The sequence below is a fragment of the Gorilla gorilla genome, chromosome 22 (genome assembly GCF_029281585.2).
Source record: "Gorilla gorilla gorilla isolate KB3781 chromosome 22, NHGRI_mGorGor1-v2.1_pri, whole genome shotgun sequence".
Lineage (NCBI taxonomy): Eukaryota > Metazoa > Chordata > Mammalia > Primates > Hominidae > Gorilla > Gorilla gorilla.
In genome coordinates, this window is record NC_073246.2 from 43,917,465 (window position 1) to 43,944,165 (window position 26,701).

At 50.4% G+C, this 26,701-nt stretch overlaps 1 long non-coding RNA gene across 2 annotated transcripts in view; it reads left to right on the top strand.

Moving 5' to 3' along the window:
- The window catches only part of LOC109024433 (uncharacterized), a 46,242-nt gene extending 26,239 nt beyond the window's left edge, over nucleotides 1–20,003 (top strand). For both annotated transcript variants that reach the window (XR_008674698.2, XR_002003941.3), the window contains exon 3: nucleotides 18,785–20,003. This is a non-coding gene — a long non-coding RNA (uncharacterized lncRNA). The remainder of the gene's footprint in view (nucleotides 1–18,784) is intronic.
- Nucleotides 20,004–26,701: the final 6,698 nt, after the last annotated feature.

The window sequence follows — 26,701 nt, forward strand, 5'->3', positions numbered from 1 at the left end:
TCATTTTCACATTGCTGATAAAGACATACCTGAGGCTGAGCAATTTACAAAAGAAAGGGGTTTCACTAGACTGACAGTTCCACGTGGCTGAGGAGGCTTCATAATCATGGCAGAAGGCAAGGAGGAGCAAGTCACATCTTACGTGGTTGGTGGCAGCAAAGCGAGAGCTTGTGCAGAGAAACTCCCATTTTTAAAACCGTCAGGGCTGGGGGCGGTGGCTCACACCTGTAATCCTAGCACTTTGGGAGGCCAAGGTGGGCGGATTGCCTGAGCTCAGGAGTTCAAGACCAGCCTGGGCAACATGGTGAAACCCTGTCTCTATTAAAAATGCAAAAGTTAGCTGGGTGTGGTGGCACACATTTATAATTCCAGCTACTCAGGAGACTGAGGCATGAGAATCACTTGAACCTGGGAGGCAGAGGTTGCAGTGAGCTGAGATGGCACCAGTGCACTCCAGCCTGGTTGACAGAGCGAGAATTTTTCTCAAGAGTTCGAGACCAGCCTGGCCAACATGGTGAAACCCCATCTCTACTAAAAAATACCAAAAATTATCTGGGCATGTTGGCACACATCTGTAATCCCAACTACTGGGGAGGCTGAGGCACAAGAATCACTTGGACCTGGGAGGCAGAGGTTGGAGTGAGCTGAGATAGTGCCACTTCACTCCAGCCTGGGCAACAGAATGAGACTCTCTCTCAATAAAATAAAATAAAACCATCAGATCTTGTGAGACTCATTCACTATCAGGAGAACAGCACAGGAAAGACCTGCCCCCATGATTCAATCATCTCCCACTGGGTTGCTTCCACAACATGTGGGAATTATGGGAGATACAAGATGAGATTTGGGCGGGGACACAGAGCCAAACCATGTCACATAGTCATGGGGCTGTGGAGGCCCAGGGCGGCTGCCTTCAACCCCACCGGGGCTGCTAGACACCCTCCTCCAGGATTTGAACTGATGCACAGCATGATCAGGGGCAGGACCTGGGTGCAGCTTCCCCCACTCTTGTGCACGTCCTTAGATAGTATGTGAAGCAAGGCGCTAGCCACAGGCTCCAAGAGTTGAGAGTGCTGGGGTGCCTCATCAGGAACTGTGGTGCCCCTGCAGCTCCTCTCTAGGAAGGCAGAGAAGGCACTCATGTCAGCACCTTTCAGCTGGTGTCAGGTCAGACAAAGGCACTGTCTCCACTGCAAACAAACACAATTCTTTTTTGATGAGTCAGAAGTCAAGAAACCAGGCCTGCAACACAGTAGTGAAGAGGTAGAAACAATCCAAAAGTCCAGTAACAGATGCATGGGTAGCCAAAATGCAGGACGTCCATAGAGTGAAATAGTATTCAGCCATGAAAAGGAATGGAGTACAGGTACATGCTACAGCATGGGTGAACCTTGGAAAAATTGTGCTAACAGCAAAAGAAACTATCATCAGAGTAAACAGACAACCTACAGAATGGAAGAAAATTTTTGCAAGCTACCCATCTGACAAAAGTCAAATGTCCAGAATCTAGAAGGAACTTAAGCAAACTTACAAGAAAAAAACAAACAACCCCATCAAAAAGTGGGCAAAGGATATGAACAGACACCTCTCAAAAGAAGACATTTATGTAGCAAACAAACATATGAAAAACAGCTCATCATCACTGGTCATTAGAGAGATGCAAATTGAAACCACAATGAGATACCATCTCATGCCAGTTGGAATGGTGATTATTAAAAAGTTAGGAAACAACAGGTGCTGGCGAGGCTGTGGAGAAATAGGAACACTTTTACACTGTTGGTGGGAGTGTAAATTAGTTCAACCATTGTGGAAAACAGTGTGGAGATTTCTCAAGGATCTAGAACCAGAAATATCATTTGACCCAGCAATTCCATTACTGGGTATATACTCAAAGGATTATAAATCATTCTACTATAAAGACACATGCACACATATGTTAATGGCAGCACTATTTACAATAGCAATGACTTGGAACCAACCCAAATGCCCATTAATGATAGACTGGATAAAGAAAATGTGGCACATATACACCACGGAATACTATATAGCCACAAAAAAGAATGAGTTCATGTCCTTTGCAGGGACATGAATGAAGGTGGAAGCCATCTTTCTCAGCAAATCAGCACAGGAACAGAAAACCAGACACCGCATATTCTCACTCATAAATGGGAGTTGAACAATGAGAACACATGGGCACAGGAGGGGAACATCACACACTGGGGCCTGTTGTAAGGTGGGGGGAAGGGGAGGGAGAGCATTAGGACAAATACCTAATGCGTGTGGGGCTTAAAACCTAGATGACAGGTTGATAGGTGCAGCAAACCACCATGTCACATGTATACCTATGTAACAAACCTGCACGCTCTGCGCACGTAACCCGGAACTTAAAGTAAAATAAAAAAAATTAAATTAAAAAAGAAAAGAAATTATTGGGCTAAGTAAAAGAAACAGATACAAAAGACCCAAAATTGTATGGCTCAATTTACATGACATGTCCAGAATATGCAAATTCGTGGAAACAGAAAGCAGATGAGTGGTTGCTTAGGGCGCAGGGTGACAAGGAGATTAGGAGGATTGAGGAAGTGACAGCTAAAGGGGCTTCTTTTTGGGGGTGATGAAAATGTTATAAAATGGACGGCGGGGATGGTCACACAACTCCATGCTAAAAAGTGAATTGTACACTTTAAATGGGTGAATTGAATAGCATGTGCGGTATATCCCAATAAATCCGTCACAACAGAAAGAATCAAGAAACAAACAAAAGAGGCAGGGTTGGGAGGACGGGTCTGGAGGTAGCAGGGAGGGTCACAGTCCCCAGGGCCCAACTGGGAGCTCTCCTGTTGCCCGGAAGACATGCTGCCACGGCCCCTCCCACCAGTTGTCACTTAATCTCAGGAAGAGTCTGCCACAAATGCCCCATTGCAACGGCTCTTCCCAGCAGAAGGGGAGAAAAAAGAGGCCCGAGTCCCTGGGAGCTGATCAAAGGTCTGAGCTGTGCTGGCAGTGACCATTGCGCAACTGAACAAATGCGTGGCAGGAATATAAACAGACTCCGCCTTTCAGCATCGAGCTTGGTTAGGAACATGGCTTGACAGCCAGCTTCGTCTTCCTAAGCCGATGTTAAACTCCATCCATCACTTTCATTCTTTGCATGAATCTTGTTCTTTCTATTTGGAGCCATGTACTCTGGGTCTTAGAGAATGGAAACAAGCCCGAAAGCCTGTCAGATGCACTTAGGATAAATGAGAAGTCATTCCTTTCGCCATGGCGTTAGGAAGATGACGGTGACCCTGCAGGTAGAGATGGCCTTCCAGAGTGTATTGCCTGAATCCTGCCTATATCCAAGCTGGTGAACCCTGGCTGCCTGCCGGCTGAATGATGGGGTCGTTCTCAATTCCACCCAGCTCCTAGCTTGCTGTTCTTTTCCTTCCCATTGGCCTGTGGCTCTCCCTTCCTTGGGTCCCCGGCCCCTGCCCTCAGCCCCACAATCCCAGAGCTGCATTCAAGCCCCTCACGGCCTTCTACACTCTGTCGTCTTGAGAACAAGCACACAAATGACTGTTCATTCTGTGGTAGACTGAATAAAGGCCCCCCAAGATGTCTGCATCCTCATCCCCAGATATGTGACCCTAGAAGGCAAAGGCACTTGGGAGAGGTGACTAAGTGAAGGATCTTGAGCTGGAGAGATTTTCCTGGATATCCAGGTGGGCCCTAAATGTCATCACAAGGGTCCATGCAGGGAAAGAAGGAGGGCAGGAGGGTCATTGAAGGAAGTGGAGATCAGAGCTGGAGAGAAGTTTGAAGAGGCTGGCTGCCCTCTGGCCTTGAAGATGGAGGAGGGGCCACGAGCCAAGGGATGCAGGCAGCGTCTAGGAGCCAAAAAAGCAGGAAATGGATCCTCCCCTGAAACTCCAAAAGGAACACGGCGCTGCTGACACCTTGATTTTAGACTTCTGACATTGGGAACTGCAGGGTAACGTGTTATTCTGCCTGGGCTGCTGTAACAAAACACCATAGACTGGGCAGTTTATAAACAACAGATGTTTATTTCTCACAGTTCTGGAGGCTGGGAAGTCTGAGATCAAGGCGCTGGCAGATTGAATGTCTGGCGAGGGCCACTTCCTGGTTTATAGCTGGCATCTTCTCACTGTGTCCCCACATGGTGGAGGGGGTGAAAGGTCTCTTTCTAGGGTCCCTTTTGTAAGGGCATTAATGCCGTTCATGAGAGCCTCATCCCTATGAACTAATCACCTCCCAAAAGCTCCACCTCCTAATAACAGCACCTTGGGGGTTAAGATTTCAGCATGTGAATTTGGGTGGGACACACTCAGTCTGTAGCAGGTAATAAGCATATGTCCTGCAAGCCCTTGAGCTTGTGTGCTTTGTTACAGCATTGACGGGAAACTGACACATGGGTTTTACCCTTGGCAAAGGCAGGGAAACAGGCAAGGTTTCACAAGAAAGGAAGCTGTAAGATCCTGAAAGTCACTAGTTCTGGAGGACACTGTCCTTCCCCCAGTATCAACAGACCCAGGTCTGTTTTCCACGGTTCTTCTCTGACTCTCTGGTTGAAACTTATCCAGGGAGTTTCCCAATTCTTGTGTGTGTGGGGGGGGTCATCTTGCCCAACCCTGGCCAGGTTGGAGCTTGGGCCAGGTGCCCTGGGCTGGCTGCAGGGTGGCTGCTGGGGGTGTCCTGGCCACTAGTTCTGATGGAGCTCCAGCCTCTCCTCACCTGTCATGAGCAGGTGAGGAGACCTGCTCACATGACCTGCCCCTCCCCATCCTGAGACGCTGGATGCCCATGTTTTCTTTTTGCCGCCATTTCAGAGTCTGCTGGGGAGGAGGGCAAATGCTGTGGCCCCCCTTGTCAGGCGGCCCTGCTTATCTCTGCAAGTTGTCTCTGGATGTCTCACAGGAGCCTTCACAACTCCAGGCCCTGGAGGTTGGCCGAGCCCTTGAAACTTCCCCAGCAGTCCTGGGGCCTCATTGCTGGGTTTCAGCCTGCCGCACTGTTCCCTGGGGCTCTGGCGTTGAGAGGCCCCTCCCTCTGAGGGGCTCAGTTGCCTGGAGTCTGTTCAGCAGCTGGAAGAGGAGGCGGTGCTTCTTCACTGAGGCTCTCTGCCTCACGTGCTTTGCCGTCTGTGTTCTGAGTTGATGTCTTGACAAAGACCCCCTCCTCGGTCGTGAGTGACAGAGCAGGGGCCAAGCTCCCTGAGTCTGGTGACCTTGAGCCCCTTCTGCCATGTCCAGCGGGCTTCTGTCCCTTTTGCTTCCAAGTCCCTGTTTTCCACCTGATGGTAGCTTTGAGCTCTCCACTCCTTTGAAACCCCGACCCTAATGATGCCAGAGGGAGCCCTCCATGCTCAGAGGACCAGCTGCAGCCACCTCTTCAAATTCCTTTTGACTCATTCTTGCATCATCACTAGATGCGTGGTTGAGTCCTTGCTTGGTAGCAGGGGCTAGGGATTCTGTGGTTATTCCGGCCCACTAGGAGTTTACAGTGCCATGGAGACTACCAAATACAGAACTATACAAACATCTAATTCCATTGTGATTAGGGGTGTGATGAGAAAGTTCAGGGCAGTGCGGCAGGGCCCATATGGTTTCAGGGCCAGTGAGGCCATCCATGAGTGTGATGTTTAGGCTGAGAGTAGAAACCTGAGCGGCAGGGAATGGACTGTGTCTGTGTGTGTGCGGATGTGTATGTGCTTTTGCTTACCACAGGGCAGGACGCCACATTCCAGATACGTTTGAAAGGACGTCTGACTGCTCGTTCACTTATCTCTCTGGGAACTGCTCCTGGAGCACCACAATGCCAGGCCCCAGGCTGGGGCATGAAGCAGTGTGGACTGAAATGGGGAGTGGACGCCAGCGAGTGGTCACTGCCTTCTCTCTGGAGGGAAGGAAGGTAGCAGCTTGGGCAAGAGCGATGGCCAGGAGAGCAGGGAGGCTGAATGGAGAAAGAATGGAGGATGATCAGAAGGTCCTGGGTACCCCAGGGCCAGAGGCTGATTGAAAGTGCTGGAAGAGGCACAGGGCGGGCCCCAGGGGCCTCCAGTCTCCAGCATGAACAACTGGGAGACCTTGGGGTCCCTTGAAGGAGAGAGGCAGGCACAGAGAAGTGAGTTGTGGGGTCAAGGGGCTGTGAGCTCCTATTCCCGCTTCTCCTGGGGTAAGTGATGGTGGGGAAGCAGGGAGTGCAGCAGAAAGAAGGGGGGGCGCCTCAGAGAACCCCATGTGACTGTTCTGTGGCCCTGATGCGACTGTTCTGCAGCTCTGATGTGACTCTTCTGTGGCCCTGATGTGACTCTTCTGTGGCCCTGATGTGACTGCTCTGTGGCTCTGATGTGACTCTTCTGTGGCTCTTATGTGACTGTTCTGTGGCTCTGAAGTGACTCTTCTGCAGCTCCAATGCAACTCTTCTGTGGCCCTGATGTGACTGTTCTGTGGCCCCGATACGACTATTCTGCGGCCCTGATGCCACTGTTCTGCAGCTCTGATGAGACTGTTCTGCAGCTCTATGAGACTGTTCTGTGGCTCTGATGTGACTCTTCTGCGGCTCTGATGTAACGACCGTTCCGTGGCCCTGATCGACTGTTCTGTGGCACCCACATTCTTCAGAGCCACACTCAGATGGAAGCTTTGCTGTGTGCAGGGGATGAAACCAACTGTCATTCATCCTACTGGAGGCCAGGATGTCTGCCACACCCCCCGGGGCTGCCCCCTGCCTGTCTTTCCTGAAGACGTTCTCTCTCTGGCCCTGTTCCCAGGGCAGGCTGAAGGACAAAGGACAGGAAGGTAAGGTCCCAGGAGTGACCCCCAGTGTGGAGGATGAGAGTTGTTGGATAAATGTCCCAGCTCCCTCCTCCCTTCATGGGGCAGTTCTGGAGCATGTTCTGCCCAGACCTCAATGCAGTCCCAGTGGGATGAACCGAAGTTCCCTCTGGCAGGGACCCTCTCTCTAGGGTACCTGCACTCCTGCCTTCACTGTGCTTCCTGAGATCACCCCCAAAATCAACTGCTTGCCCCCAAATCTTTGTCGTAGGGTTTTCAAGAGAGGGACGTGAAGCAAAGACACTCATGAAAGTTCTTTGTATGTACTATGATTGGCTCTGTCAGTTTAATGGAAAAGTTGGTAATGGTGCATTATTATTATTATTATTATTATTATTATTATTATTATTATTTTGAGACAGGGTCTTACTCTGTCACCCACGTTGCAGTGCAGTGGCACAGTATCAGCTCACTGCAACCTCGACCTCCCGGGCCCAAGCAATCCTCCCATCTCAGCCTCCCAAGTAGCTGGGACTACCGGCACATGCCACCACACCTGGCTAATTTTTTTGTACAGACGAGATTTTGCCATGTTTCCCAGGCTAGTCTCAAACTCCTGAGCTCAAGTGATCCACCTGCCCTGGCTTCCCAAAGTGCTGGGATTACAGGTGTGAGCCACTCCACCGGCTGCATATTTTTTTTAATGAGAAAATATCTTAGGAATAATGCTTGGTGAAACATTTTATTGAGTCATAAAGGTTCTAATGTACTTATTTGGAGCTAGATTTTTCTGACATTTAAAAGCTTGTGTCTCAATTAATTTGCCATGTAAAAACAACACGTGGCTGCACACTGCCGTCCCACCCAGGTTAGGTATGAGGAGGAGGAGGGGAGCAATCCCGCAGGCATGGATTTGGGGGCGGGGTGACCTTCCTAACATGTTTTAACTTACACCGTGGAGGCACCTTCAGCTGTGCCTGCATCTGAGGTCAGTTCCGATTCCCACATCCGCCCCCCTACATACACCTCTTCCCTCCATTCCATCCCGCTAGTCTCTCCTGCAGGGTGAGATCTGAAATAAACAGAAATACTGCAGATGTCAGAAAGCAGGTGTCTAAAGCACCCTGCGTTCTTGAGCCTGTGGCAGCTGCAGGTTTTTAAATTGATAGCAGGGGTGAATCAAGAAGGCAGATGCTTTGCTGTGGCCCCACCCAGGGCCAAGGACAAGCGGAGGCTCTGTTCACAGTCACTCTTCCTTCTAAGACTCCAGGTCTGTGATGTAATTACCACCAAAAGCAGAATCAAGCCAAGTTGTCCAATATGACTTAATTAATTATATTTCATCTGTAACAGTGACTAACTGGTCCATACTTGTCGGGCCTGCTCTGGTGGACGGCAGGTCAGTCTCTGCTGGCCCCTTGATGCTCATCTGTGCTGCCTGAGGATGTGACAGAGGCCCATCCCGCTACGGGACCCAGGTGTGATGCTTGGGGGAGGCAGCAGGACTCCGAGGACCACAGATTTAAAAAAGCACAATATTTTGGAGCATCTTTTTACCCTTTTGTTATGGAACGGTTGTCCCATCCCCTGATCCTCCCACAGATGCCTGGTATCAGTGCTTGGAACTTGCTTGGTTTAAGAAGTCAGAACAGGAGGGCTGTGATAATCATACGCTGATAATAGTGATGCACAAGGGTTGGTGGTCTCTGCCTGAAGGGTGGGGAGGGGAATGTGCGAGCCACAGGACGCCCACCAACCCCGAGGGGCGAGGCACAGGGAATTCTAACCTCCCAGCAGTGGGTGGTCAGCACGGGATCTACTTTAATACCATGAATAGTGTTTCCAATGACATTAACAGTGACAATGGCAACTAAAAGCACACTCCGTTTTACAAAGTGTTTCACATCCGTGGTTTTGTTTGATCCTGACGATAGCTTGTGAGTGAGGTTTTCTTTATAAAGCCTCATTTCACCCAGGAGGAAGCTGAGGCTCAGAGAAGCTAAGTGCGGCCCTACCAGCCAGTAAAGGATAGTGCCAGGGCCCAGGGGACCTTCCGAGCCTCGTGGCTGGGCTCTGGCTGGGTTTGGTGACAATGGCTCTTTCTCTGGACAGTTGTGGGTGCACAGGAAGGTGGCCCCGTGGGCCTGGCTGCAGCAGCTCCGTCTGTGAGTTCCCATCCAGTCCCCAAGAGCCAAGGGCATCACTTGTCAGACGACTGACCGAGAGCCATGTGAAACCGTGGGCCTTCGCTGGTGTCCCTTTAGAAGCTCAAAGATATCCTGCATGTCTCACAGTTTTGGCCTGAGGCTTCCAGCCCACCTCACATATCCCGTTCCACGCTCCTCACCACCCAGCCTGCCTCAGCTCGGTGTCTTCTGGGCTCCTCATTCCAGCCTCGGGGCACCTCCCTGCAGCCCCATGCCTGCCTCCTGTTCATTGCGGCTTTGAGCCCCCAGAATGGGTTTCTTTGGGAGCTGGTGGTCTCCAGCATTGGAGGTAAATCCTGCAGAAGCTGGACCCCCAACTTCCATCATCAGATGGACTCGACGTAGCTGTTTATATCTTCAGCTGGGCAGCCACAGCGTGGGTTTGGTTGAAGGGAGAAGAGAGAAATTGATTTCAAAAGTTGATAATTAAATGTGTATGATTTTCTTATTTTTCTCTTTCTAACTTTAAGAGGATCTTCTTGGTCACAGATCCTGGGCTATTTTATTTTATTTTACTTTATTTTTGAAGCAGAGTCTCGCTCTGTCGCCTAGGCTGGAGTACAGTGGCATGATCTTGGCTCACTGCAACCTCAGCCTCCTGAGTTCTAGTGATTCTCGTCCCTCAGCCTCCTGAGTAGCTGGGATTACATGTGCCCGCCATCACGCCTGGCAAATTTTTTGTATTTTTAGTAGAGATGGCTTTTCACCATGTTGGCCAGGCTGGTCTTGAACTCCTGACCTCAAGTGATCCACCTGCCTTGGCTTCCCAAAGTGCAGGGATGACAGGTGTGAGCCACATCCTGGACTTTACATGAACACTAAGCCCAACCCTCCTCTGGCCCAGTCACCGGCTTTCACTTGTCCTCATGGGCCATCTCCCGCACCTCAGCCCTACCCGACCTGCTCCTCTGGTTCTGTTTAGTCTTGTCCGGGCCTCTGTCAGCCAGTGGCCACCAGAGGAGGTGAAGGCTGGGTCACATAGACTCCCTCCTCCCCATTGTCCCTGAGTCTCTCAGGCAGACCTGTTTTAGGGTTTGGGGGGGTGTGGAGGTCTCCCTGGGGGCTGGCTAGGATGAGCTCAGGGAGGTGGCTGGGGATGGAGTGAAGGATGTACCCTCTAGAAGCAGACCCTCAGTCCTGACCATGCCCTCCTCCAGGACCCTGAACGGCTAGGCCGGACACATGCCAGCTCCTTCCACTCTTCCTGCCTCTCGTCTCCTGAGGCTGTGTGGGTGGGGGTGGATGGGGCATTAGTACAAATTTTCCCACCTTCAGACTTTCAAGAGCCGTTTGTTTGTTTTTTGAGACAGATTCTTGTTCTGTCACCCGGACAGGAGTGCCGTAGCTCAATTTTTTATTTTTATTTTTGCTTTTTTTTTTTTTTAGTAGAGATGGGGTTTCACTATGTTGGCCAGTCTGGTCTGGAATTCCTGACTTCAGGTGATCCACCCATCTCAGCCTCCCGAAGTGCTGGGATTACAGGTGTGAGCCACCACACCCCACCAAATCTCATGTTTTTACTGCCCTTCCCTTCCCAGATCACTGGAAGCCCATCTTGGGATAGTCCCCTTCCCTTCCTGTCCTACTTAGAACAGCTACATTCCAATGGTCCCTTGTAGTTGGCTGTGTGTCCTGGTGTCTGTCAGAGCACAGAATGCAGCTGAGGCACCTTGAGTCTGAAAAGATGGAAGGACGGAGAATTCAAAATTGGCTTTGAGTTGAAAACGGAATTCAAATACAGTCAGCTCTTCTTGAGTATTGGAATTAGTGGTAGAGGGTGTATTGGAGGTACAATAATGACGTGTGTTTGAATGTCACCCCTCCACTCCGTCCCAGTGGTTCTGCAAGTCTAACTCTATCTGACTTAAGCTCATATGACCCATATTACCCTCCCCAGACAACCCCCAAGAGGGAGGTGTGCATGGGCGAGGGGAGGTGGGGGGCGTTGCTGGCTGCTCAAGAGCGACATGGAGGACCAGGGCCGCACAAGCTCATTTGGAAGCAGATGGGGACAGTTACCTCTAACAGCTTCATGACTGAATGACACCACAACCACTGGTGTCCTTGGCCATCAGAAATCCCTTTCCCTAAGGGAGTGGGGAAGCTGCTACGTGAGCTAGCTACATAATATCAAGTAGAATTAGAGGCGCTTGCTTTCCATGTTGAACTTAATCATAGTTAGTTATTACTTCCCATCCCTGCCTGGCTTAGTTTGTTCATTGTGCCGCTATAAAGGAGTGCTGAGGCTGGGTAATTTATATATACATATATGTATGTACGTATGTGTATGTATACATGTATAGTTTATTTGGCTCATGATTCCAGATGGCTGCAAAAGTCCATGGTTGGGCATCTGCATCTGGGGAGGGCCTCAGGCTGCTTCCACTTATGGGGGAGGGCAAAGGGGAGCTGGGTGTGCAGAGACCACAGGGCAAGAGGGACCCAGCGGGAAGGAGGGGAAGTGCCAGGTCCTTTTCAGCAACCAGCTTTCTTGGGAACTAATAGAGTGAGAACCCACTCACCCTCAGGGAGGGGCGTTAGTCCATTTATGAGGAATCTCCCCTCCTTATCCAAATGCTTCCCATTAGGCTCCACCTCCAACACGGAGACCACATTTTTTTTTTTCTCAAATTTCTTTTTTCACTGCAGCCTCAACCTCCCAGGCTCAGGTGATCCTCCCACCTCAGCCTCCTTAGTAGCTGGAACTGCAGGTGACCTCCACCATGTCTGGCTGATTTCTATACTTTTTTGTAGAGGGGGGTCTTGCTATGTAGCCCAGTCTGGTCTTGAACTCCTGGGCTCAAGCAATCCACTCACGTTGGCCCCCCAAAGTGCTGGGATTACAGGCATGAGCCACCACACCCGGCCTAGGAGACCAAATTTCAGCATGAGTTTGGAGGGGACAAATATCCAAACCATAGTCCTTGTTTCTTAAAGGATCTGGACCTGGCAGGTGATCTGGCAGGTGACTTTAGGTCACTATGGGAGTCCTTTAACTTTTACACAACTGCAATCTCCATGTCCACCTCTGCTTAAACCACATGGAGGCCGGCTGCCCAGCAAGTTTGAGAGCAGCACCTTATGAGTTTTCTGCTGATCATTCCCCTAAAGTGAAGTGCAGCGAGCCAAGGTAGTTATTCAAAACCTCTGCTCAGTGCCCACCTGGCTTCCTCTGCCCAAGACAAGATGGCTTGCTCAGGAAGAAACACCTGCTTCCCCAGCGGCAGCATTGTTGCAGGGCAAGGAGCAGCATCCATGACTCTTGTGCTTTCTCTGTGTCTCTAAATGCAAAGGCCAAAGATGGGACATTTCAACAGATTCAAGCCAAGGAGAGGGTGGGAGAATCATAGTCTTTAAAATTTGTTTTGGCCAGGTACGGTGCCTCAGGCCTGTAATCCCAGCATTTTGGGAGGCTGAGGCGGGCAGGTCACAAGGTTAGGAGTTCGAGACCAGTCTGGCCAACATAGTGAAACCCTGTCTGTACTAAAAATACAAAAATTAGCTGGGTGTGGTGGCACACACCTGTAGTCCCAGCTACTTGGGAGGCTGAGGCAGGAGAATTGCTTGAACCCAGGAGGTAGAGGTTGCAGCCAAGATCGTGCCATTGCACAGAGCAAGACTCTGTCTCAAAAAAAAAAAATTGTTTTTAAAACAATAAGGCAGGATTTAGACATTGGTAACTGACTATCCCGTGTTTATTTGAAGTACCATGGAATTTTAGTGGCAGTATTTATTCAAAACCTGTCTCAGTGAGAAAAAAATATTTGGTTTCCCAGAGACTGTGCTGGGGGAGGAAGAATTCCGGGAAGCCACAATTGGGCTTAAGCATCTCTAGTCCAAACAGTTGGGGAGCCATCGGTTTCCATGTCTGTCGGGTAATTGAATGACATCATTGGGCTGAATCCGGGGTGACTGTGCGTCAGGGGGCTTTCGGCTTCGAGGGAGAGAGTCTCACCATTTCTTACCTACAGGAAAAGTACCCATTGCGCATCTGAGAATTTAGAGGGTAAGTAATGCCCAACACCAAGCTAGAATATTAGGCCTTGGGGAAATTTATTTTGGCTGAATGGGATTTATTTTAAGATTCTGAAGTCATTACCACTGCACTTTATTTTCTGAGTAATGTGCCTGTCTTGTAGACTCTCGGGAGGAAATGCTTCACTCCAGCTTTATTTAGGTCATTACCACAAGGCCAAAGTGAAGACCACGTGTGAAGTCACTGACTGGCTGCTGCCAAGGGCAGGTTTATGAGCATGTAGTGGATGCCTTCCCGGCAGCCCCGCCACCAGGCTGGCTGATGCACATGCTCAGCTCTCGCATGATGCTTTTTAGCCTACAAGGTGCTGGGCTGTTAAGGGGCGGAGGTTCGGGGAACAGGGGCTACGCCAACGCACAGGTAGATAGGGGCTGGTCTGCTTCCCCTGGGGCTTCAGGAAAACATTTGAATGTTTCTTTCTTCCCCAGTAACGATGAGCAGGTTGCTCGGACCACTTGCCGGGGGCGTCTAACCGACCTCTTCTACGACAGGCATATTAGCCGCTTGTCACGGCTCAGGGACAGATGGAGTGGACGGTAGTAGGAATCTGTATCGGAAATCTGTGTCCGACCTTCCTTTACTGCTTCCTGGGCTTAAAAACCTTGATTAAAATGTTTGTCTCCTGGCTGGGTGCAGTGGCTCTCTAATCCTAGCATTTTGGGAGACTGAGGCAGGAGGATTGCTGGAGCCCAGGAGTTCGAGACCAGCCTAGGAAACAAGGCAGAAACCCCATCTCTACAAAAATAAAAATAAATTAGCCAGGTGTGGTGGCCTACGTCTGTAGCCCAGTTCCTTGAGAAGCTGAGATGGGAAGATCACTGGATCCTCCCACCTGATTAAGCCCAACCAGGAGGTTGAGGCTGCAATGAGCTATGATCGCACAACTGCACTCCAGCCTGGGTGACAGAGCAAGACTCTGTCTCAAAAAAAAACAAAAACAAAAACAAAAAAAAGGCTTCTTTTTTTCCCCCCCTCATAAAAGGCCTATCCTATACCAATTTTTCCTCAAATATGAATAGGCCCAAGAACCACCTGTAGATCTTGTAGAGCTGCAGATTCGGATTCAGTAAGTCTGGGGCAGGGCATAGGAGTCTTGCAAGCTCCCAGGTGACACTGATGTTGCTGGTCTGGGGCCACACTTTAAACAGCCAGGCCCCAAGCCTCGCTCGACTCCAGGAGACATCCAGGGCTGGCTTGCTCATTGCTTCTCCTTAGCATGGTGCGGTGCCCACCCTGGGTGCTGGGGTCCACGTCCCCATCATTATTATGGTCAACATATAGCTGTGACCTTTCTGACATCAATGTGGATGTGCGATAAGTCCATGTTTGCGGGAACCTAAGGAAAGACCCACTTACTCATCATCTATGAAGGTGTGGGTAGGAGACCTCACATCTAGGGAGACGAGAGAGCCGTGCAGAGAAACGAGAGTCAGGAAGAGAATGAGGAGCTCTGGGCATGGAGGGGGACACCAGGGTCCAGTGGGCAAGATGAACGGGGCCTGGGCCTCTGCAAAGAGACCTGGCGGGGAGGGGGCAGAAGTGGGGTGCTCACCTGTTGGCATGTCCAGGGCGGGGTGGTGACAGATTCAGGCTGAAGTTCAGGCTGAGCCCTGGAGACCCAGGCAGAGTTGACCCTGCCTCCTGGGGACCAAGGAGCCTTCAGTGAACTGTCACCCCCTACTGCAGAGCCCAGGACATGCAGACAACATGTTTTGAATGAATGGAGTGGAAGTCACGTACAAATATGAGACAAGGGCCTGACGCTGTGTGTAATGCTGGGTCAGACCCGTGGGCAGGTGAGCAGTGCTTGTTTAGAGGGGACCTTGGGCCTGGTTTCCCTTGCTCTGTGGTCCTGCTTCTGAGCTGAGTAGCTGTGGACCTATCGTGGGGAGAAGGAACTCAGAATATGCCCAGCTCAGAGTCTGGGTCTTAGAAGAGAGAAACTGGGGGCATGGTGCAAGCCCTGAGGGCATTCAGCTGTGTGGTCCAGGGGGAACCACCATAGCTTTGTGGGGTCAGACTGTGAGGCTCAGAACCAGGCAGCTGGCCCCGCCCGTGTGTTCTACTCCACACACGCCGTGTGAATTGCTGTTCATGTGGTCCAGGGCACTGCCTCACCCTGAGCATTTCATCCACTGGACACTGGGTATTTCTCATCGCAGAGGAGCCTGCACAGGCTACAGAGCACGACCAGACTGAGAGCTCTGAGACGGGCCCTGGAGGAAAGAATTTGCAGCATGATGTGCCCAGTCCTTAGACCCTCTGTCCCCAGGTGTGTGGCCTGCAGCATACCTGTGCATTCTGTGGGTCACCGATGTCTCCAAGAAGGGAGCATTTTCTCTGGAACCCAGCAAGGAGCAGCTGATGAAGGCCTGCTGACTGCTTTTGGCTTTGCAAGTGCTCTTGAAACCCGTGTACTCCCCAGGAGCTCTGGGCAGCTGCTTCGGCTGCAAGAAGCCTTCACTCACAGATATGGATGCGTCCCAGGGCACCTCACTCCTGCCTTTATTCTTCCAGCCACACGCCAGGGGTCCCCAGGCCACCTCCACTGAGATTAGGCAGTGTGTTTCTATCATGATTCACACATTAGCCATTGTGATATACAATTTTAGCCTTAGAAAAAAGTTGCAAGAATAGTACAAAGAAACGTTTGTACACTTCAACCAATTCATTAATTGTGAGCATTTTGTCTCATTTGCTTAATATCCTCTCTCTAGTATAATCTCTATGTATATATCTTTTCTTACATGTATATAGTATCATCTCTGTCCATATACATATCTTTTCATATATATGTGTGTATATATGTGCATATACATAGATGTGTATGCAAATATATGTGTGTATGTATGTGTGTATATATGTGTATATGTAAATATATGTGTGTATATGTGTATATATGTGCATATACATATATGTGTGTAAATATATGTGTATATATATGTGTGTTTATATGTGCGGATACATATGTGTATGTAAATATATGTGTGTATATGTATGTTTGTATATATGTACACACACATAGATTTTAGGGCAAGAACTATTTAAAGAGGTTGTGGACATCAGGTTTCTTTTCCCAAGTGCTTTGGTGTGTATTGCTAAGAATATTCATTCTCTTATATCACTGACATTGTTATATCCTACCCTTGAACCCATCATCCTTATTCAAATAGAATGCCCTTTGCAACCACTTTTTTTCCAGTTTAGGATCTTTTCTCAAATTCATGCTGCATTTGCCTTCATGATCTTGATGATACTGAGGGAAGGATTATTTTCATTTTCTTTAGTAAAGAAAGTGCAAAACTAGAACCAACAACATCAAGGTCGCTTTTATTGAAAGGCTTGGAATCCACAAATCCTTCCCATCGATCAGCAAAATCCAAAAACCTATCCGCTGGGTGGATCTCCGCATGTGGCTGACCTCCAGGGAGCAGGTGGGCACGGAAACTTATCCGCTGGGTGGATCTCCGCATGTGGCTGACCTCCAGGGAGCAGGTGGGCACGGTGGCCTGTTTTCAGGTTTGCAGTGTATGAGGCGACACCACCTCGACACTGGCCTCCTCCGAGTCTGTATGACTGAGAAGGCAGCCCCTGGTTCTCCAGTCTTGACTCTGGTTTCAGATGCTGCTCTTGGATTAAAAAGCAGATTTCTGGCCACGCTCTTTGATCACAAATTTAATTACAAAATTTGCTCTAACCCCAAAGGAATGAAAACTTACCAGCTAAATGAAAGCTGCAAGTTGCTAGATTTTGACTTGATCAGCCTGTCTTTCTGTAACCAAATAATCATTCTTTGTCCTGATGCGATGTTGGTCACCCTCAACATCAAAGCCCTTTTGTGGGGTGCCTTTATCTCTCTGAGGGCCTGTGTGGTGCAGATAAGGGGAGTGAGAGGAGATGATGTGATCGCCCTTGGCCCTACTCTTACATCCGGAGCCAGCGGTGGGACTTAGACCGCAGCATCCTGACCTGACTTCCAGGCTCTGCTTCCAGCGGGAGAGCTTCTCCAGCAGGCTGAGGACACATGCAAAATTAAGATACATTTTCAGGCTGGCTTTTATGTTAAAAACCCCAACTTAAAATTTTTTTGTCCATAAGTTATTGGGGGGCAGGTGGTATTTGGTTACAAGAGTAAGTTCTTTAGTGGTGCTTTGTAAGACTTCGGAGCATCCATCACCCGTGCAGTATATACTGCACCATATTTGTAGTATTTTATCCCTCGCCCCCCTCCAACTCTTCCCCCTAAGTCCCCAAAGGCCATTGTATCATTCTTATGCCTTTGCGTCCTCATAGCTTAGCTCCCACGTATCAGTGAGAACATATGATGTTCGGTTTTCCATTCCTGAGTTACATTACGTAGAATAATAGTCTCCAATCTCATCCAGGTCACTGCAAATGCTGTTAATTCATTTCTTTTTATGGCTGCGTAGTATTCCATCATTGTATTATGAAAATTTTCAAACACACAGAAAAGTGGAAACAATTGTAAAGTAGACACTCTAGGTTCTACAGTGAATATTTGCGGTACTTTATCACATATCTACCCACCCGTTTATCTCTCATCCATCAACCCTTGGCATCTTGTGTTTAATGCATTTCAAAGTAACTTGCGGACCTCCATTTGTTTCCCTAAATATTTCACCTGGCATATCATTAATCAGAGCTTCATATTTGTTTACAGTCCTTTTTGGAGGTAAAATTTAGATACAGTGTAATGTGCAAATGCTAAGTGTACATTCATTGAGTTCCGACAAGTGCATAAACTTCTTTCAAGGCTTAGAACATCCCCAGAACCCTAGAAGTTTCTCTAATGCCCTTTCCAAGCAATACCCCCTTCAATCTTCAGAAGCAAGCACTGCTCTTATTTTTTCTTCACCATAGATTTGTTTTGCCTGTTCTAGAACTTTATAGAAATGAAGTCATGTCGTATGTAGTCAGTTCTGTCTGGCTCCTTCCCTTCAGTGTGTTTTGTGCTATATTCATGTCATTTGTGACGTGCTGAGGATTCATTTCTTTTTGTTAGTGAGTAGTATTCCATTTTAAGAAGATATGATCTGTTTTTACATTCTCCTCTTAATGGGCTGTTTCTGGGTTTTGGCTATTATTCATAAAACTGGTGTGAACAAATATTTTTGTGGACATAAATTTTCCTTTATCTTGAGTAAATATCGGATTGAAATGGTTGGGTCTGGGGTAGGTGTATTTTTGGTTTTATAAGAGACTTCCAGGCCCTTTTCCAGATGGTTGCACCACTTTACATCCACCAGCAATGCTTGTGCGTTCCAGTTGCTCCACAGCAGCACCACTAAAGTCTTTTTAAAATGTTAGCCATTCCCGAGCGCAGCATGTATAACCTTCCAAAAAATTCAACATCATCTTCTGCTGTGTTTCCATCCATCTGAAGCCTGCTAGAATTTATCCAAATCCAAATCAGTAAACCCAGAGTCAGTTCTCCAAAAATTGTGTGGAAAATCTAAAATTTATCTTTACTACTGCTGGCTGCCCCCTTTTGGCACTTCTGTGCTCTTAGGCACCAGGAATTTGGTAACCTGGTTTCTCATCTCTTCCATTGTTTTGTTTTGTTGGAGACAGGGTCTCACTCTGTCACCCAGGCTGGAGTGCAGTGGTACCATCATAGCTCACTGCAGCCTCAACCTCCTGGGCTCAGGTGATCCGTCCACCTCAGCTTCTCAAGTAGCTGGGACTTCAGGTGCACGCCACCACACTCAACTAATTTTTTTTTTTTTTTGTATTTTTTTCTACAGATGAGGTTTCGTCATGTTCCCCAGGCTGGTCTCATACTCCTGAGTTCAAGCAATCCACCTGCCTTGGCCACCCAAAGTGCTGGGATTACAGGTGTGAGCTACTGCGTCTAGCCCTCTTCCATCGTTTTCAAGGAAGGATCAGGGGTCAGCTGTTCACATCTTGGTACGAATGAGTTTGTCATTGGATCACCTCCCTTGGGAGGAAGTCTTGCCCTGGGGATGTAGGAACAAGAACTAACATGCTCAGTGCCTCCTAACAGCCCCACTTTACCTAGTGTGTCAATTCCCCACAGACAAGTAAACTGAGGCCCAGGAAGCATCGTTGCCTGAGGTTGCAGAGCTGATAAGCAAAGGTCTCAGTCCCTGTGGACTCAGAGCCTGGGCTTCTCCCCTGGGACCCGGCAGCTCCACCGGCAGTTATTCCAATTCCCCCTCAGGTGTTGGAGGCTTGTATGGAAACTCCTTGCTTCTGTCTCTCCCTCAGCCCTTAGAAAACCTCCAAGAGATGGCCACTCCTACCTGTGGTGCAGAGAACGCCCAGGCAGAAGACCCTTGGAGGCTCAGACAGAGAACTCACTGCACTTTCAGTCATCCTGGGCTGACTCCCCGGCCCCTCTCACGTTCTTTATGGATTTGGCCCAAAGTCTTCCAGATGGGCGGAGCTGTGGGCACTGAGTCTGGGAATGTCTCAGCCCACCTTGGCTCCCTTCTCCAGCAGGAGTGGGGGTGTGTGATGTCAAACAGGCCCAGCCTCTCTCTCAGACCCGGTTCTGGGCCCACACAGCCCCTTCTTCCTGAAAGCAGAGGTGGCAGTAAGAGGATGGCTTTGGCCTTTGAATGTTCTCGAGCGATCCAAGTTCAGAGTATACTGTTGCTGTCCTCTGTCCCTGAAGCTTCTCTCCTACTCCTTGGACAAACTCACTTCTCCCCTCAGGGACTTCTCTCATGTAGCAGAGTGTACCCCTGCTGCGCCAGCAAGGCCTTCACAATGATCCAAGCCTGGCCTATTGCTCCAGCTTCTGGAACCTCCCATGGCCTTCGGTCTACTTGAATGCTCCTGAGGCCAGGTAGCTCATCACTGCCGGAGGACCTGTTGCCACTCACTTCTAGCCACAAGAAACATCTTCCTGTCCTGAGCAAAACCCACCTTGGAGGAACTTCTTTACTCCCTTGTTGAATTTTTGGCTCTACCAAATAAACATGAATTGCTTCCCTATGACAGACCTCCAAACACCTTCCTCTGTCTGTGTGATGTTCATCAGTGGTGTAGCCGAATCCAGGGGGAGGAGGACCTGCATTTTAGCTGGTGTTAACCGGAGTGGAGGGAGGATTAGGAGTGGCCTTCGGGTGGACAGGAGGCATGACAGGCTGCAGATGGTGGACCAAGCCTTGCTGTGCCCCCGACCCAGCTCGACATGCACACGTGGGTGGTTCTGGCTCCCTGGGTGGGAAGAATGGTGGGGTGGGTGGGCATTGTGAGCCTGGCAACCAGACCCCACGGAATAGCAGGGAGGAGGAGGAAGGACCCCCTCCAAGAAACAGTGGAGTGAAACCTTAGTGCCTACTTCACAGCCCATCTGGGGTCTCTCCCTGCTTGCTTCTGGGCAGAGGGTGTCCATTATACCACAAGCACAACCCTGAAATGTGCTGGAGCAGGAAGTCGTGCAGGACCTCGTTCCCCAGGACTTTCCATACATGAGGAATGCAGGGCTGAGCAGGTGAGATGCGGCGGTGGGAGGCATACCGCCTGCTCCCCCTCCTGATTCACTGGGGTTTTGGGCTGCAGACGGTCAGAAGGTCTCATTTTGGGGGGTTCTCAGCAATAGATGGGGATACAGTAGGAGGGCAAAGTCACAGAAATTCTCTGCTGGAACTCCAAGACGCAGGCGCTGGGAACCGTCTGCAGGACCAAGACCCAGAGTTGGACCAGGATTAAAGGCGGTGGGGGGTGTGGGGTGCCGAATGTGAGGAACAGAACGGAAGTGCAGGAAGACAGCCCGACCTCCAGGAGACACCATCACTCTCGGTGTTTTCCTCCCTGTGTTTCTTTCTTCCAAGAAAGGGTATTTCCAAGAGGACAGATTGGATGACCAAAAGGCCATTTTATTTCTACTTTATAAAAATAGATGTAAGGAGACTTGAAATTATTTTGCCTCTTACATCACTGGGTTTGGGTTCTGGAAGTCCCTGGAGGGTGCGCCTGTAGCCCAGCCTTCACAGGTAGACATGGAGGTTATGCAGGTCACATGGCTGGTTGACACCTGTAAAGCTATGATGGCCAAGCAGAACTTTGCCGGGTATTTCTGGTCCTATTCCCTCCCCCGGGTCATCTGCCTCTCTCCTGGAATTGATTGATTAAGTGCTGTCCCTCCATTTCGTCCAATAGACCACGGGAAGGATAGGCCAAACAAGAAGGGCCTACTTCAACTTACAAGTCAGGGTTTCAGAACACCTGATCTCCAACCTCTGTCCCCACCACAAGCTAGCCCGACAGTGTCCTCATCTGATTTTCTCAAAATAGTTTGGGCGATCTTGAGGGCAAATCCCATTAAATATCTGTACCCAGTCTAGCATCCAGAGTTGTCAGCGTTCGTGAGCAAACAGATCTCAGAGGCATCAGTGTTTGTGAGCAAACAGATCTCAGAGGCGTCAGCATTCATGAGCAAACAGATCTCATTCTTAGTGAGAGTGCTTCTCCTCTGGAAGCTCTTGAGGAGACACCCTCCTTGCATCTTCCAGCTGCAGGTGTTACCGGCAAACCGTGGTGCGCCTTGGCTCACAGCCACATCTCTCCAACCTCTGCCTCCTCGGAGTCCTTTTCTGTCACTTAGAAGGACGCTGTCCCTGGATTCCGGGCAATGCTAGGGCAGGATGATCTCATCTCTGACCTTACATCTGCAACAGCCCTTTCCAAATAAGGTCCCATCCTAAGATTCTGGGTGGACATGAATTTTGAGGAGACACCATTCAAACATATCTTTGTATCTCTTCCTTCTCAGAGTGTGTCCTACCCCTCACAGCTTATTCTTTTTCCCTTCAAACGCTCTGTTGAGACCCTTACACGAGGCAGTTTCCCCAGACACCGCACAGATCTCTCCTCCCTAACGAGTTCCGCAGACTCTCTGGAAGTCTGGCTGGAAATGCTGCTCTCCCTTTTTCCTTCTGGGATGGAAAAACGCTCCCGATGGCTCCACCAGTCAGTCAGTGAGACGTTCCAAACAGGTCTTTCCACTTGGGCTTCCTCATCTGTTTATCTTTTATTTATACAAGCCTCAAACCACTGAACACTGCTTGGTAAACATTCCCTCATTTACTATGCAAATGTTAGCACGGGGGCCTACGCCCGCCCTTCCCCCAGGAAAGCCACTGAGTGCTGAATGCGGATGGACTTTCTTCACATTCTTTGGGGTTTTCGGAAAGGGTATGTTTTTCCTAACGTCACTTCAAATGTATTTCTTAACAAAAACCTCCTAACCTTTGGAAAATGGAAAAGAAGTTACTCATCTGGAAGGAAACTCCAAGTTTTTAGGACCTCTAACCAAACCCCTGAGTGACTGCGGTCACCTCGCCTGCCAGCATGCTAAGAAGGCATTGTCTTGCCGCAGGGCTGGGTTTCTGCCAGCGATTTCTGCAACATGTTATGTCTGGGTTATGTATTTGAATTCCCGGCCAGGATTTTCTGGTGGGTCTCCCTACCCTCCGTGAAAGAGTCCCTGTGCAGTGCCAGCCCTGCATCATGGTTCTCGCAACGCCAGAGCATTCTGCACGCCTGGAAATGTGGAGCAGCCCGGAGGATGAATGGCCGTCAGCTTCTGAGTCCCTCCTCATCTTTACAGCGCAATAGTGAGAGTCTTTTTCTAGGTCAGTGGTTTGTAAAATGGCCAGCTTTAGAGGGAGCCACCACCCTTCTAAGAATTGTAACTATATAATCACATGGCATTTAAATATATTACCAAGACCAAGGGCATCAGAGGGCATCAGTTTCTCAGCTGGGAGTGACTTCCTCACACTCCTGGATTCCCTCGGCAGGAGGCAGATGAAGAGAGCTGCTGAAAAAGTGACTTTCCTGGTTTGTGATCTCCACGGGAAAGAACATGCGACCCGTCTGAGCCTTGAATGTCGGAATGAAGTGTTTTGCTGCTGGTCACGGCTATTCAGGGAAGCACGGCTGTGGGTCTGTGAGACCATAGAAGAGGTCCTTAAAATAAGATGCACGCCCGGGAGTTGGGAGCGATGAGCGGCTGTGGGGAGCCCTCTTCTGCCTGCTGCTTCCTGGTCCTACCCTAATGTGTATGTGGGCTGACCCCAGGCCATTCAACAAGCACTTATTGAGTACCTACTGTATGCCATACATGGGCTGGGCCCCAGGAGGAAGTAGTCTTAGGTCCTGATTCCTCCTTTTGTTTTTGTTTTGTTTTGTTTTTGTTTTCGAGATAGAGCTTGGTTCTGCTGCCCAGGCTGGAGTGCAGTGACCTGAACATGGCTCACTGTAGCTTAGACCTCCTGGGCCCAAGTGATCCTCCTGCCTCAGCCTCCCGCATAGCTGGGTCTACAGGCACACACCACCACGCCTGGCAAATTTTTTCTTTTGTATTGTTTTGTAGAGACAGGGGTCTCACTATGTTGCCCAGGCTGATCTCAAGCTCTTGGTGTGAAGTGATCCTCCTGCCTCAGCCTCCTAAAGTGCTGGGATTACAGGCGTGAGTCACCGCGCCAGGCCCTGACTCCTCCCTTTGTGCTGCCCATCACCTATCAGGGCAGGGGAGACCTTCACTCACATTGTCACAGAATAAAGGGACCAATGACCTCAGAGAGGCGACAGCGAAGTGCTGTTTTAGGTGTCGGGAAGTGGGATGGCAGTGGGCCGAGGACTGAAGGGCAGCAGGGAGGAATGAGAATTTGAATTGGCACTGAGTGGGATGAGTGTTTGAACTGGCACTGATTGGAATGAGTATTTGGATTGGCACTGAATGGGTCAATATTGGTTCTCCCCTTTTGGGTTGATGCTGATTTGTGGCCCTAGCGTCCCCCAGGCAGGGCCCCAATTGTGTTGCTTGAACTTGGCCTCTGACCCCAGGCTGACGTGGACCCTGGGTTTAGCTGCTGCCGCTCGTGGGTTTAGCTGCTGCCGCTCGGCTCTGCTTCTGTTGCATTCCGGTTCTGGTCATCTGCTCAGTGGCTCAGCCCCTCTGGGGATGGCTCTTGCCATGTTTAGTCCCAGTGTCAGGAGTTTCTGGGCCTGGAATCAGCCCTGCCACTCCCTGGAGGACCTTCCCGAGGCCAGCTGCCTAATCCCCAGCCCCGATCCCCTGTCTGTGGCCTTGTGTCGTTGTGATCCACACTGTCCTGCCCACCACGCTGTCACCTGCTTGCCTCAACGCTGGCCAGCTACTGCTGAACACCCTTGGAAGCCCTGACCTGGCCCAGGCTGAGTGTCCCCTCCCCTGACCATTTGTGGGGACAGCTCCTCCAGCACTGGCCGGCTCTCATCGGGGTCCATTGGGGGCCACTTCTAGGCTAGACCCTCACTGCCTGCCTGTCTGTCCCTAGAGACCACCAATGGCAAGGAGTCCATCTGGCCAGTAGTCCCATGGACAGTGGACCGTGGACAGTGACAGCAGGTTGGACAGTGACTGCAGTGGACATGACACAGCCCTTTCTTGCAGGGAAGGTTGATTTCAGGGTCACTCTTGCACTTGATCTTCCTAAAGAGGAGGCAAGGAAGCCAGCCTCTCCAAAGCTCTGATTGCATCCTGGAGTCTCTGAGCAAGCTGGCTCAGTTGCCACCTGTGGGCATGCACTATTCTTCCACTTGCAGATTAGATGCCAGGACAAGTGTCTTCCAAAGGCCACCTACAAAGCAAACGTCAATGGATCTGGGGTTAGACCTGGCTCTGCAAAGACCCAAAGGTCATGGCAGCCCTCTTCCTCCTCGTCGTCCTCAGCGGTCAGCGGCTTCTGATGTCTCTTCCCCAATCGCTGCATACTTGTGCCTCAGAGCTGAGCTTCTTATCTACCCTCCACTGACGCTGCCCACTCGGGAAGGAGCCTCCCTTGCTCTGAAGCTGTCACTCAGGTACGGAGGCTGGAGGGCCCCATAGGGGACAGACAGGGTGGGTAGGGGAGTGCTGCCTGCCTGGCAGATTCACCCAATGCCAGCATTTCTCATCACAGCACCTCAGACAAGGCAGCCTGAGACTTAACAGCCCTCATTATCTGACCTAAATTCCTGCTGAAATTGAAGTCGGCCTCTTCTGATTCTGCCCCAAGTGATCTGGAGGCCTCGGTCACCATGCCCCTGTGAGGGGTCGCACCCTGTGCACGGAAACTGATGGTGACCGGGGCCACGTTCGCTGGTGCCCTGCCTTGATGCCCACTTCTAGAGAGGCAGAGCTCTCAGCACCTACATTGTCCTGGGGGCCGGGCAGGCCGGGACCTGGCGTGTGGCTGGAAGGGTGGAGTGATAGGGCAGTGGAAATGCATCTTGTGCCCTGTGCTCCGGCGTCCCTGCCCTCTGCATGGGTTCCTGGGTGAGGCCAGCTCCCGGCCCCAGCCTCTCCGGAGGGCCCAACTGACCCTTCTCCCTTCAGGCTTCAGTGTTGGTGCCACGGACCCTGTTGTCTGGGCATAATTGGGCGTGGGATTATGTTTAACCTACAGGTGCACACCTGTAGTCCCAGCTACTCGGGAGGCTGAGGTGGGAGGATTGGTGCCCAGGAGGTCGAGGCTGCAGTGAGCCCAGATCCTGTCATGCACTCCAGCCTGAGTGACAGAGAGAGACCCTGTCTAAAGAAACAAACAAAAAAACCAGCCAATTACTAAACAAACAAAAAAGCAGTGAGGGTTGGACATGGTGGCTCATGCCTGTAATCCCAGCACTTTGGGAGGCTGAGGCGGGAGGATTATGTTTAACCTGTTTAACATCTTCCCCTTTAGACTCTGTGTGAGTCGGCTTGGGCTGGGAACAAAGCAGTGCATACTGGGAGCTTAAACAACCGACGTTGATTCCCTCACAGCTCTGGAGGCCGGAAGGTCAAGATCCAGGTGTCTGGACAGAGCCCTCCTGGCCTGTGCTGGTGTGGGCGGGGGCGGTGGTCCCTGGTGTGCCCTGGCTGCAGCCGCCTCGCTCCTCCTCCACCTCTGTTGTCTCATGGTACTCCCTTCTCCATTCATTTGCATCCACATGTCTCTCTTTTTATAAGGACATATTAGATTTAGGGCCCACCCTACTCCAAATTGACCTCATTTTAACTACACCTGCAAAAATCCTGTTCCCAAATACAGTCACATTCACCAGTTCGGAGGGGTAGGACTTCAACATATCTTTTTGAGGGACACAATTTAGCCCCCAAGAGACTTTAAGGCTTTTGGAGGCCATGAGCGGGTCCCACTGAGGCCCCAGGCTGGCCTGCAGCAGGCAGGGCCGGCGAATGTGTGTGGAAGGAGTGGGGCAGGGCAGAGGCTGGCTCTCAGATGGGCAGCTGAAGAAAAACCCGGCGCATCCACGGGGAGTTCGTGCTGGTGTCTTCTCTCTCTCTTTTCCTCTCCTTTCTTATACGTTGGGTTCTTCTCAAATGTGAATTTTCTGTATCAGCATCCCTCCTGCTTGCCCACACCCTCCTCCCACCACCCAAGTCTCACTTCCTGTTTTCGGCCTTTCGCCTGAACTGCTTCAGAAGTTGAAACCCCACAGGGCTGGGCCTGCCCCTGCGAGGCATGTTTTTTTCTGGAAGGAGGAAGCGGCAACGGGTTACAGGCTGGAGGCTGTCCCTGTGCTCAGATCCCACACACGTCCCCAGCAAGCCCCAGCCCCTGCCCTGCGGGAAGTGGGGTCTTGAACACTGCCCTGTGGGGCTCTCTCAGGGGCAGGTGAGGCAGCGTCTTCTCGCACCCTCATTTCCCTCAACTTGTCTCCAG